This window comes from Tympanuchus pallidicinctus, unplaced genomic scaffold (genome assembly GCF_026119805.1).
Source record: "Tympanuchus pallidicinctus isolate F22 unplaced genomic scaffold, pur_lepc_1.0 scaffold3, whole genome shotgun sequence".
In the NCBI taxonomy this organism is placed as follows: domain Eukaryota; kingdom Metazoa; phylum Chordata; class Aves; order Galliformes; family Phasianidae; genus Tympanuchus; species Tympanuchus pallidicinctus.
The window spans coordinates 95,518,552-95,527,150 of record NW_026294747.1 but is presented as its reverse complement, the minus strand read 5'-3'; the positions used below and the strand labels follow the sequence as shown (position 1 = coordinate 95,527,150).

At 45.0% G+C, this 8,599-nt stretch overlaps 1 protein-coding gene across 2 annotated transcripts in view; it reads left to right on the top strand.

Moving 5' to 3' along the window:
• The first annotated feature begins 223 nt into the window (after positions 1-223).
• THRB (thyroid hormone receptor beta) overlaps positions 224-8,599 on the top strand; it is a 167,742-nt gene continuing 159,366 nt past the window's right edge. For both annotated transcript variants that reach the window (XM_052692242.1, XM_052692243.1), the window contains exons 1-2: positions 224-320; positions 4,321-4,398. The gene's annotated coding sequence lies outside the window, so the exon portion shown is untranslated. The remainder of the gene's footprint in view (positions 321-4,320; positions 4,399-8,599) is intronic.

The window sequence follows — 8,599 nt, the reverse complement described above, 5'->3', positions numbered from 1 at the left end:
GCGCTCTCGCTCCGCGGTGCCTCGGGTCCAGGCCCGGCGCGGCGCCGGCCACCCCTGGGGAGCTCCTCCGGCCGAGATCCCCCCCCGCTGGCCCTTCTCCTCGCGGGGCGCCGCGCCGGGCCGCGCTGCCATGACAGCCACCGGGCGCCCGGCCCCGCCTGCCCCCCGCCCGTCCGCCCCCCGCCCGTCCGCCGCGCCGCCTACCGCTCCGCTCCCCCCGCGCCGCCTCCGCGGGGTCAGCCGGGGACAGCGCCCGCCTCCCGCCGCAGGAAGCGCCGCGGCCGCCCCGGCGTCTCCCGCTCGGCGCTCGCCGGTGGCAGGTGAGACTGCCCGCGTCTTCCCGCTCGCGGCGGCGGCTGAGGGGCCGTGGGAGTCCCGGGGCGGAGGGGCCGGGCGGGGGCCGCGGTCGAGCGCGTCCGGGAGACGGAGAGGGCCGGGGCGGGGGGACCGCGGAGCCGCGCGGGGCCGCGGTGTCATCCTCCTGCTGTCGGGTCGCGTTCTCCTCTGCGGGCTCCCCGAGGCTTCGGGTCCCCCTTCCGCCTCCCAGATGGATGTCTGCGGGCAGCGCACTGCCCGAGGACGCGCCCGGGGCTTCTGCCGGGTCCATCCCGGTGCCGTGCGGGAGCGCTCCGGGCCGCTGTCCCTGCCCTGGCGCCTATGGGGATGCTGCCTGACAGCCCGGGAGTCGGGTCGCAGAGTTGCTGTGCGCTGTCAAGCTGCCAGCAGATGCACGTGGGGACACAAGTTGTGAGTGGCTCCTTGTGTGTCCCCTAACTGTGTCTGTTCACGGTGTGTGTGACTGGAAAGGCAGATGGACCAATGTTTTAAAACCAGTGTCCACTACTGACCTCTTAATCAAGGCAGCTGAGCACTTTGTAGCAGTGCCACGCAGTTGTCAGCGTGTGCTGGGACAAGCCTCAAGGCAGAGAGGGATGGGGGAGTGCAACAGCATAGAGTTCCTCTATGAACCCAACCCGAGGCCCAGGGCAACAGGTGGCTGCTGGCCTTGTGCCTTCCTCCTGCAGGGCAGGGCCTCTTCTCAGTGAAACCACTGCAAAATGCTGCTGCCTGCAGGAAGGGCAGGGCTGGCCCTGCTTACAGAGATGCAACCCAGAGATCCATTTAATCTTATCAGACTTTTAGCCAGCAATTGTCCAGGTGGCCAAGAAGGCCAATGGCAGCCTGGCTTGTATCAGAATTAATGCAATCAACAGGAGCAGGGAGGTGATCGTCCCTCTGTGCTTGGCAGTGGTGAGGCCATACTTCAAGTACTGAATTCAGTTTTGATCCTTTCATTACATGAAAGACACTGTGGCCCTGGAGTGTCCAGAGAAGGGCAACAAAGCTGTGAGGGATCTGGAGAGCAAGTCTTACGGGGAGTGGCTGAGGGAACTGGGATCGCTCAGTCTAGAGGAGGCTTGGGGGAGACCTTACCTCTTCTCTCAGGTAACTAGAAATAGGATGAGAGGGAATGGCCTTACGTTGCACCAGGGGAGGTTCAAGTTGGATATTAAAAAACATTTCTTCTGAGTGTTCCAAAGGCATTGGAACAGGTGGTGGAGTCACCATTCCCTGGAGGTGTTCAAGAAATGTGTAGATGTGGCATTGAGGGATGTGGTCAGTGGGCATGGTGGGGTGGGTTGACAGTTGGAATAGATGTTCTTAAGTAACCTTTTCCCAACCTTAATGATTCTGATACTATGAAAGCACCTCTGGGAAAAAATGTATATTGCACCTCAACCCTACGACCTGGAGAGTGGTGCTCTCATGAGAAAGTTGTGCCATTCTGGGGCGTGAATGCCATCCTGTGTGCTTGGCTGACTGCTGCCTTTGAGGAGGAAGGTGTGCTCAGCTGGTGGCATGTGGGGCAGGAAGAGGTGGGAAAGTCCCGATGAAAAGGGAGCAGTTTCACCCAGCAGAGATCTCATTTCCCTAGAAACAAAGTGTGCCTGAAAGAAACGACTGTGTGGGGTCACTGAGACTGAATGAGTAGCAAAAGGAAACAGAAAGATGACATTAAATAAAAGTTAGCAGGGCCTGGGGAAGCAAGGTTTCCAAAAAGAGCAAGACTTGGTTAGGAATTCAAAGCAGAATAGAATGTGCAGAAATGTAATGTCTTGGTCTCTTTCATTGTGCCAGTACAGATAAGATCATAGAATCATAGAATCACAAGGTTGGAAACGACCTGTAAGATCATCTAATCCAACCGTCTTCTCATTACACTGCTACCACAAACACTAAACCATATCTCGCAGCTCCTCATCCAGGTGCCTCTTGAACACTGACAGGGATGGTGGCTCCACCGCCTCCCTGTGCAGCCATTCCAGTGCCTGACCACCCTCTGAGAGAAATAGTTTTTCCTCGTGTCCGACCTAAACCTCCTCTGGTACAACTTGCGGCCATTTCCTCGGGTCCTGTTTGTTGCCTGGGAGAAGAGGCCAAACCCCTCTTCACCACAACCTCCCTTCAGGAAGTCGTAGAGTGCAATGAGGTCTCCCCTGAGCCTCCTCTTCTCCAGACTGAACAATCCCAGCTCCCTCAGCCACTTCTCATAAGATTTGTGCTCCAGACCCCTCACCAGTTTCATTGCCCTTCTCTGGACATGCTCCAGGGCCTCAATGTCTTTCTCGTAGTGAGGGGCAAATATGAAGATGAAAATATACAGCTTCTCATGTGAGCTTAAACTGAGCAGTTGACAAAAACCTTTAGCAGGACAAACTATAAGACATTGTTAGTTAAAAAAAAAAAAAAAAAAAAGACTGGTGAAATGTATCAGGAGTTACTGGGGAAATGAAAAAAAAATTGTCTCAGATATAAAGAGGAAATCTCTTAAAAACGAGGCCTACTGGAAAGAAAGAAGGAATGGGAACCTGCAACATTGCTTTGAGTTTGTGGAGGAAACTGAAATGTAGAACTTCAGAGAAAAAGGGTTGGTTAAAAAAGTGAAATCCAAAGAAGTGTCTCTGACAGTAATGGAAACATTTTGTTAAAAAAAAGTTGAAGTGCATGTGTAAGATGAAAGTATTCATAAGGTTGCATTTGAGTTGGTTGGCTGGCAATAGAAGAGTAATAGAAAAGTCAAACAAAGCAGAGGTAGGTTCGTATTACTCAGAAGCCGCAGAGACTAAGGAGAAGAGGGATGTTTGCTTCCATCACAGCAATTGTCTAGAGCTGAGGTCAGCCCCAGTAATGCCCCAGAAGAGGGGCTGCTCATGGAAAAGTTGTAGAAAAGACTGGTGGAATGGGAGTGAGGAGCAGAACGTCAGCAGGTGGCTGCGCTGCTGCAGGAGGCCTTGAGACTTCTGCTGGGAGAGAGGGCCGCAGAGCTCCTGTCTTGGGAACTGTGGGCTTCGTGTGTAGACACTGGGGAAGGCCTGAGATCTCCCTCTTTCATTTTCTGTGCAAGGGAAGATGCACTGGAGAAACCTAAGAAATTCTGAAATGCACAGAAGGCTGCTCTTCCAGGAAGCTGAAAATGATGAAGCCAAAAAAACCTGCTGATACTGAATGGTGTGTCAAAAGAAAAGGAAAACGTGAGGAAAACTTTTATGGAGAGAACCAAGTGCTGAAGCATGGAAGTTATGAATATAAATGGACAAAGAAAGGGCAGAAATAAATAACATGAAAAAAACAAGATGTCTGTAGAAAACTTTCTATACTTTCCAGGTCGACAAAGCAATTTAGCTGTGCTGGCAATCAGTCTAGAAAATAACAGCCATTAGATAATAAAAGGTGTTCTTCCATCGGGGTGCATCCTACGGTGGCCTTACATTTAGTCTTGGCTCCCTGAATACATAGCAGTCAGCTTTTCTGATACTTCCATTACAATTCTTCAACTTGAATTTCAAAAAAAAATGCATTACAACTGAAAACATTAACTACATAATTTCTAATCAGTTAATCTTCTGTACCTAGCAGTTAGCATGTCAGGGAAAAACCTATGAAACCTGAGGAACCTATGAAACCTGAGCTGGAAGAGGGCTAGAAATACATCATATCTTCCAAACACGCTGTGATTTTTATATTAACGGATTAGTAAACAAATAACAGGAGGGAGAAAAAGGATCCACACAAAGCTTTCAGCATATTAGCTAGCACACTGCAAAATTGTCTGCCATGCGTTGGCTATAATTTTAAAGAGATATTGGGGGCTGTAAAATTGAATGCCTTATGTAAATGGAATTATGAAAGTGATTATCTTTCTTTTGTGAATTAACATGTTGGCTGTGCTGAATAAATGTTAAGAGGTTTGGTCTCACCATTCCTGGGAAATGACAGAATACAAAGCCGTGTGGTTATTTCAGAGATGTTTTTCTTTAGGTTACTGGAGGTCCTCTGATTACCTTTGGTCAAGCTCATAGTAAAACTTCAGGAAGTTTACCTGTCCTCCTGACAAAGGTAAGGAGATTTTTGTTAAGAAGTTTGACTTCTGAATGACAAATGACTGCTTCCAACATGAATGCATGGAATGCAGTACTTGATGTGGAGACAGACTGATGAGGTCCAGTCTGTAACCTAGCCAGCTGAAGACTGGATGGCAGAGAAAAGTGAAATTGATAAGAAGTTCAGAGTCGTAATTTAATGGAGTTTGGAGTCAGAAGTAATGTGAGAACTAACCTTAATTTTGTTAATATAATGGTAAGTTAATTTAAAAAGATTAGTAAAAAAATGAAAAGGAACTGCACATAAATAAATGAATAATAAACTTTCTAACTCATTAAATGATAAGCAATAAACAATAAATAATATTAAAGTGGGGCCATTGTGGTGTGAAACTGCAGAACGGTCCACATCTGGAATGGAAAATTCAGAAGTTTTTACTGTGTGGGTGCATGTTTTGTTCTCCTTTGGTCGGCCAGGGTAGAAGGACTTTGGTTCCTTTACCATGTCAGTTTTTGAATTTTTAATTATTAGTTTTTGCAGTAAGGATGCGTGACTTACTTTCCATTCTGAGTTATCGTAGGAGATGTACTTAGGATCTGAGGTCTGCCCAGTCTTCTGGGATTGAGCTGTATGTTTTCGTTAGATGTGGAGTCGCTCACTGCAGTAAGTCTGGAAATGTGCAGATGCTAAACATAATGCAGAATTTTAATTATTGTTTACAGTCAATTACAACGCTATTTTTGTTTTGTTTGCTTCCCTCTGGCATCTTCAAGTCCTAATTAATTCACAACTGTGGGTGGTGGGATTAGGGCTGGCAGCAACACTCACCTCACGCAGCCCACCAGAACCTATGGCTGTACCTGCAGTAATCCTGCAGAAGCAAAGATCAAATTCTTGCGAAGTTAGATAAAGGCGGCTTTTGTTGTTCGTGCCAGGATTATTTTTATCATGTCGTCAACATACGTGTTAATGTACAAACGTGTTGGTGGAGTATGCACAACTCATGAAACTCATGAAAAGGTGAAGACTTCATATACCTGTGGTATTGCAGCACTGAAGAGGAGATGTGTAGAAAAATGTTGAAGGTGAACCAGTGTTCGCTTGACTTGTGAGGCCCTGGCTGGCACCGTTCTTTACGGTGAACTGCTCGGTGGCATCTATGACACTAATAAAGAAAATGAGAGCAAATGTGATTGACTGATGTGGTTCAAGGAGTGGCTGTTTCTTACATTTCTATGGAGGTGGTACCTCAGGTGCATACACAGTTTATGAGTGAGGTGGTGGGTTGCTGTTTTTTCATTCCTGTAATGCTGCAGTTGTATCAGAATACAATAAGGTGTTTTTTGTTGGTGGTTTGTTGGTTGGTTTTTTTTTGTTTTTGGTTTTTTTTTGTTTTGTTTTGTTTTGTTTTTTGGCTTTGAAGTGCTTCTGTAATTGGTTTCTAGAGCCTTCCTGATTTGACTTAATTGGACATTTTGAAAGTTTGCCAAAATACAGACCAGGATTTTGCCAGTTTTCCATCAATGATTAATAAAGCTCATTTGGAGGATCAATTAGAGTTCCAAAAAGAAATTTTTGAACTGGAATTGTTATAATGAGTGCTATTTTATTAATGGGCATTTCCAGCATTGAGTGATGAAATGTGGCACTGCAATGAACAATAAATGTATATTTATTTTTAGAGAATCTCCTCCCTTCTTACATTGTACTGGGAATTCTATAGCCAGGATTGAGAAACACTTTCTCTGTTTTGCTTTGCAATGACATTGTTGGCAAAATTCAAGATGTTGTTTTTAAAAGATTGTTAGACCATTGAGAAGTGGTTTTAGCAGGTAAGATTACTTCAAAGAAGTTTGTTTGCTGTTCTTGGTGCTAAAAGTGTAAGCACCAGCTTTCTAAAGTCTTCAGAAAGAACAAGTAACCACTGCTGTGTAGTCTGAAAGACTTGTGAATGGGAAGAAATGAAGTGATGTGTTGGGAGGGAGGAAAAGCAGGCAGCGCATGCCATCATCAGTTTCTAATCATCCTCAACTCCTCCCTGAGTTCTCACTTTCATAAAGATAATTAAAAAACCAAGTGCAAGTTGTTCAGCCTGTTTAGGTGCATTTCTAATTTGTTTGTAGCCTTGGTACACAAGTATAGATTTGACAGAAAATTTCTTCTGAAGAAATAGGGTTGGATTTTCTACTGGATACATTAACAAGCAGGAGGTTCCTACATGTTGGAATTATCCACTGCTTGTTTGTTCATGTTCTGCTCATTCCAGTGTATCCCAGAGAAATGAGATTTCCAGCTGTTACGGTTGCTCCAGTTTCTAATTTGTTCCAGGAGTCTGTAGCCGTGAGTCTGAGCGCACCAGGTAGGGTCTGTAGGTGGTTATACACTACCACTCTTTGCATTTGGGTCATACGTAGCTTTTTAATGTTCATGATTTTGTGCTTTGGCTAACCAGGGAACTATAAAAAGTATGTCCTCAAATTGCATTTATGCTCTTTTCTGCATAGTGAATTCAGAGTGCAAATGATTACATCTGTCATTTTCTCATGCCTCCTTAATGCCACTGTTCTGGCAGTGCTTTCTACCAATAGACAAGTAAACAAACTGCTGTGTGATGACTTGCTGTACTTATTCTGTAGAAGTAAAACAAGTGCTTTTACTGAAGTACTTCCCTCTTCAAAGACTGATGCACTCCTGATAACGTTGCAAATGCTGTAAGCAAGCTTGTATTGCTTAAGGTCACTACAAAAAACAAGAGGTCTAACTGAAATGGGACTCCTCCTTGGCAGGTTCTATAGCAAGAGTTTTCAAACTGGCCTCCAAAGCACCTCCTGGGGATTTCTGAACAGATCAGGTACTCTAGGGGAAGGAACTGCTGCTTTTTTCAAGACTATTAGCACTACATTAAGTCCATAATCACACTCAGAAGACACTTTCCTTTTGTAAATCAGGAGGCAAATCTTGCTTCAGTTGTTTTTTACTGAAATAAGGCTGCTGGAACTGTACAAATGTTGCATACCACAATGATCAGGTATATATATACTCATGCTATGCTATGTGCTACGCCTGCAGTAAAAAATGGCAACATGTACTCTACAGTAATAGAATTACAGTACTACACCACTGTAGCATTTCTGCTAGCGCCATGGTAATATTTATCTTCCATACCTTTGAAGAGAACTTGGGAATGAAAATGCTTTGATGAAAACTATACATGTCTAAGTTATTCCAAATATCCAATGAAGAGTGGATTCAGGATGAAAAACACAAAGTGAGCTCATTCATTCCATGTTCAGGCCTGCTAAGATAAAGCTTAATAAAATATGGCTGAAGCAAAAGACAGCAAAACAGAAAGGTGATAGTGTGATACTTCATGTTTTCAGTTACTGAAATGAGCAGATGTCATGATTTTCTTCAAGGAAGAGGTTTCTAAGTTTTGTTCTGAGTTTAGTAGGACAGAATCTATATTCCTAGTTGCTATCACTTTTACACTATATGGCATCTGTGGCATCTGTATGTTTTCCATTGTAGTTCTTAATTACTAACAAGTTGTTCTAGAATACAATGAGCTGCACATTCCCTCAGTTAATTCTCCTACCATCCACCTGCTACTTGAGGTCTGTATAGCCCTCCATTAGGAGCAAAAGAATTGCTAAGCTCTTGCTTCTGTCAGGCCTCCAAAATCAAATCTCTACCCAGTGGGTTTTAGCGTTCCTTCAGAGTAACCCAGCTATCATTAAAACTGCCAGAGCCTTTCCAAGCCCTAATCTTTTAGCTGGAATCACAGTGGTTTGGGACACAGGATCTGGTCTCAGTAGGACTACAGGCTGTCTTCCCACTCTGCCTCCTACAGAGCTGCATTCACGCTCACTCTGATTCTTCCTGAAAGAGATGTCTCTTATCCATCAGCAAAACAGAGCTGCGTGGAAAGCTGTGGTGGTGTCACATCTGTTCCAAACTGGAGACATTTCTGCAGGTCTCCTAAATGGAGCTTTCTTTTGCCTGACAGGATGTCCTCACTACTGTCTCAGTCTCATTCTCTGTTCTCTTCAGTATGAAAGGAAAGCTACACATCTGAACTAACTGAACCTGTCACTCATCATCTATTTTTTCCATTAATGTCATTACAGCCTCTGTTGTGTATTTTTTGAAGTCCAAACTAGGCCCACTGCCATTTTCATGAGATTTGGAGCCACTGATCATAAAAATTTTCATCACA